The sequence below is a fragment of the Poecilia reticulata genome, linkage group LG10 (genome assembly GCF_000633615.1).
Source record: "Poecilia reticulata strain Guanapo linkage group LG10, Guppy_female_1.0+MT, whole genome shotgun sequence".
NCBI lineage: Eukaryota > Metazoa > Chordata > Actinopteri > Cyprinodontiformes > Poeciliidae > Poecilia > Poecilia reticulata.
In genome coordinates, this window is record NC_024340.1 from 31,255,976 (window position 1) to 31,260,341 (window position 4,366).

The 4,366-nt window shown below is 41.6% G+C and overlaps 1 protein-coding gene and 1 long non-coding RNA gene across 7 annotated transcripts in view; one reads left to right on the top strand and one right to left on the bottom strand.

Annotated features, from left to right (window-relative positions):
* Nucleotides 1-4,366, top strand: part of lingo2 (leucine rich repeat and Ig domain containing 2) — a 197,955-nt gene that overhangs the window by 121,198 nt on the left and 72,391 nt on the right. The gene's annotated exons all lie outside the window — the stretch shown is intronic.
* LOC103471817 (uncharacterized) overlaps nt 3,394-4,366 on the bottom strand; it is a 3,560-nt gene continuing 2,587 nt past the window's right edge. For both annotated transcript variants that reach the window (XR_001777018.1, XR_001777017.1), the window contains exons 3-5: nt 3,791-3,886; nt 3,640-3,717; nt 3,394-3,542 (exon numbers count right to left, since the gene is read on the bottom strand). This is a non-coding gene — a long non-coding RNA (uncharacterized LOC103471817). The remainder of the gene's footprint in view (nt 3,543-3,639; nt 3,718-3,790; nt 3,887-4,366) is intronic.

A 4,366-nucleotide genomic window follows, 5' to 3' on the forward strand; every position in this document is an offset into this window, starting at 1 on the left:
AGGGGTGTTGGATGGAGAGGATCGGTGGCTGGAGATGATGGAGGGGTGTTGGATGGAGAGGATCTGTGGCTGGAGACGATGGAGGGGTGTTGGATGGAATCAGTTTTTTTTCCTGAATTAAACATAAATCATGAAAACTTTGAATAATGAGTCTTTGTGGAAGATTTCAGCTGAAGTTTGTGTGAGCAGGTCGAGATCTGATCTGACAGCGAATGGATGGGGCGCTTGATTCTCTGTAAGGCGCACAGCAGTTGGGTGGAGACAGTGGAAATTCATTTAACTCGACAATCTGAAAACTTTAGATTTAAAAAAACTCATTAATTTATCATTATGTAATCAAAGGCAGAAAGTTTGCCTGACTGATCTTAGAGGTTTTGTCATATTTTCCAGTTCAGACGAATCGTTTCTCATCTCATCGTCTTACTGGAAAAACTCTGATTCCTCCCAGACTCTGTGGTGGCGAAGCTGCTGACAGCCCATCAGAGAAACACCAGCAGTAATGAGATGTTTGGGCCTTGATTAGAGAATATTCACCAGCATGTCAGGAATGATCAAGAAGAAGCAGGATTTGGTGAGTGGCTGAAAGTGACTGGGAGCATCATCATCATCATCATCATCATCATCATCATCATCATCATCGTCTGTTCAAACCTCCTCCCACACACCAACATGCTGCTCTGCCCACCAGAAAACCTTTATCAGGTATTTAGCAACAAAGAGAACATGATGAGATCTGAAATGTCAGTTTCAACATTTCTACCGTCGTGGTGAAGAACCAGAGCGGCGTTAGCTTTGTGTGCTAATTAGGATAAACTGGTTTAGCTTCAGCAGGCAGAGGTTAAGCTAAGAGTCAAGATGCAGATCTGAGCCAGTGAGTCCATCATCACAGTAACGGGTCAGGAGTTAAATACCCGTCTTCACTCTGAGCTGCTCCTCAGTTTATCGTTTATTTTACAAATAAGTGGAAAAGCTGAGCATTAGCTCCACTATGTGAACTCGCTATGAAAGAATTAGCTTTATGGTTGGAAACCCAACAGAGAGATGCTTTGGGAAATGAGGAAGAATAAATATCTTCTCTAAGGGGAACATTAGGAGAAGGACAACAAACGGGTCAATTGAATTTGATCCAAAATCAATCAAGACTTTGCATTGGACAATATGACCATACAAGCAAAATGTCCTGTGCTTGTTTGTATTGCAGATTGGTTTAAATCCTACACATAAAAATATACAATAAAAAAACAACAAAGGATATTATCAGGCAGAAATAATCGGACCAAAAACAAACGGCAGCATTTCTTTATCGTGAGAATAAAACTATAATTTATCCTGCATCACTGAGCTGCTGACAGACTTTCCTCACAGTGAAGAGCATTTCTGATCAAACACATCAGAATAAAAAACGGAACCATGAGCTCCAGACAGGCTAATATTCCATGTTCAGTTCAGTGTTTATTAATGTAAACAAGGATTTTTCAGTTTAATCTGGATTCAACTGAACAACGATGTTCTCACCTCCGCCTGCTCAGCGCTTAACACTGGTTAAGTTGCCGGTTATCTAACGGCAGAGAAACAGGAAAACGGTTTTCCTGCCGTCATCAGTGGTCAAGCTAACTAGCTTTAGCATTCTCAGATGGCTCTGCTGTGGGGGAGGAGCTGTAGCGCAGCAGATTTAAGTATTTGGCAGCACTAAGCCCCTCCCCCTGCCTCTGATTGGTTGTTTTTTACTGGATGTAGTGTATTTCTGCAGGTGGCAGTAGGACCTCAGACACGAGGCAGAGGTGTTTTGTCTCTGTCACAGATTATCCGTCTCATATGATGCTGTGACAGTTTGAACAAACATGTAGGAACATATTTCTATAAATTACCTGCTGCAGCTTTAATTCACGTTCCCGTTTTGGGGCCGAGTTCAGACGTTCTTCCCGTCCTCCACTGATCCGCCATGTTGCCACTAACCGTGTCTCCACCACCGTTTGTGATGCATCTTGTTTAAAGCAAACCGATGCACATGAAGGCGTCCGAGGCCTTGAAGGAAACGGAGTTCTGACCTTTCACCATGGCAGCGCTGAATAAAAGAGGCCACAGAGCGTTTATTAGATGTTCCTGTTGGAAGCTTTGTCCTCTCAGACAACCAGCAATTACAGCAGCCTGTAATAACAGGGTGCATTATGGGAAGCAGGAGGGTCCGCTCCCTGTGGCTCTCTGTTATGTTTGTTTGATTTTTTTGTTGGTTGTTTGTAGTTTCTGTTGCTGTTTCTTCTCACAGGAAATTTGAAGTTTCTAATTAAATCTTAGAAGGGGAAACAGGGATAAATCATCTCAGTCCTCCAGCTGTGAGCGACGATCGCAAACCCCATGTTTAATTTATGTGTGCTGCTGTATTATTTATGGATTCCATGATGTGTCTCCGTAGTTTTTTCCTCCAGGCGTTTGGTCTGTAAAGTATTTCTGAAATTGGGACAAGAAATTGAGCCTGGTCCTGACTGCAGAGAGCCTCACCTGGACTGTTGGTTTGTGCTGCTCACATGGAATATTCTGGCGTTTTTAGCAGCTGTGTAGAAACATCAACACGGTTGAAAACTCTTCCAGTTTAGGTCAGTTTGGTTTCCTGACATATCGTAGCTCCTAACTGCCAGAATAATGTGAAATCATTTTTGAAATAATCTCTTTTTTAACTTGTAAATCTTGATAAACTTGCTGTGTTTTAAACTGAATGGCTTGACTCAAACTGGATGTTGAGTTTTCTCCAGATGTTGCGACTTCTTCCTCTCTGAGGTTCTTTGCAGCTTCAGCAGATTCTTTGCTTTTCTTCTGGATTAAAATTATTATTTTGGACCATCTGTGTATGTAAACTTCTGAATTTGAGGAAAGTAATTACAGTAACTGTGGCAGTTAGTGAATAAAAACATTATTTCTGAACAGTCTATGTAAATATTTGGTCCAGATGCTTCAGTTATTCATTTTTCCTGCTTCATAAACTTCCTTTTAAATACTAAGAATCAACTTTACACGAATCTGGTTCTTTTTGATTTCCCTTCATCAGTTTGAACGTCTTCTGACTGAACTTTTTGTTCAGTTCAATGCAAAGTGATTCAACAGTCAGATTGGACAGAATGCCTTTAGAAATCATCATCCTCTCCAAGGTGTGTACTTTGACTGGGCCGTTTAGTAGCTGGTCGTTCATTTGCAGCTGTTCATGTTCGGTTTGATTCGGCTTCACCGTTAAACAGCATTATTGGATTTTATTCAGTGGAATTAATCTAAACTAGGCTGAAAACACAAAACGTGCAGACTGTTTTCTAGACTATTTAAGAAAAAGCTTGAACATTATGCAGCTTTTTCTTTCCACTTCACAATCATGTGTTTCGTCTACTATTTGAATTCAGATAAAAATGCTTTGAAGTTTGTTTTAATGAGATCAAACATGAAAACTTAACTGGAGATAAATCTTTTCTCATTGTTAACTGGCTGAATAATAATCTCTCCTCATGAACGTTTCTCCAGGTTTCCTCCTCAGTCTGAGCAGAAACAGACGATAAACTCTAGAAGGGAGAAATATCCACATGTCAGTGCTGCTGACATGCAGGACTGGATCTGTCTTCCTCTCCAGCCTTTAATGTGCAGCCATGCATCTCTAACCTGCTGAACGTTTCAGAACCTGAACCCTCTGAACGCTGAAGCCGCGCCTGGAAATACAGCATGGATCAGCAGGTGTGACTGGAAGGGAAATTCCAGATTTGAAGGAAGAAATACGGAGAAAAATAAATATTTCATGCAAGATTTTCCTCACAACTCAGATGAAAGTAGGGTGGGAAACAGATGAGATGGCTGTGAGAGATCTGGAGGAGGCTGGTGCAGCGTGAAGTGGCAGGGGAGTTTCCTCCTGCTGGGGGTTACAGTATGGAGATAAAAGGCAAATTCTTTAAAATCAAACTGAACTGTAAACAAACTGTGGAGGATTCGCCCGGCTGAGCCGGCGGCGTCAGAGGAAACGCTCCGGCATCAAACCCAAACATGAAATACAGCAAATAATATCCAGCAGTTGAACCATCAGATCAAAGCTGGACTTTCTCTGACCAACACAATAAACAAAACTGAAATCAAATGAACATGACTCATGTTGATGACCTGTCCTGGGTGGACCAGCCGCTCGCCGATGTTTGTGAATTAAGATAAAATGAACAAGTAGCAGAACCAGGATGATCATTTCTACATGCTACTCCTGAAAAATGCAAGAGATCACAGATTTTATCAACGTGATTTTATAGGAATATGAACTGACTGAATCCATCCATTCTGTATATCTGCTGATCCCCACACACACACACCCACACACACACACACACACACACACACACACACACAC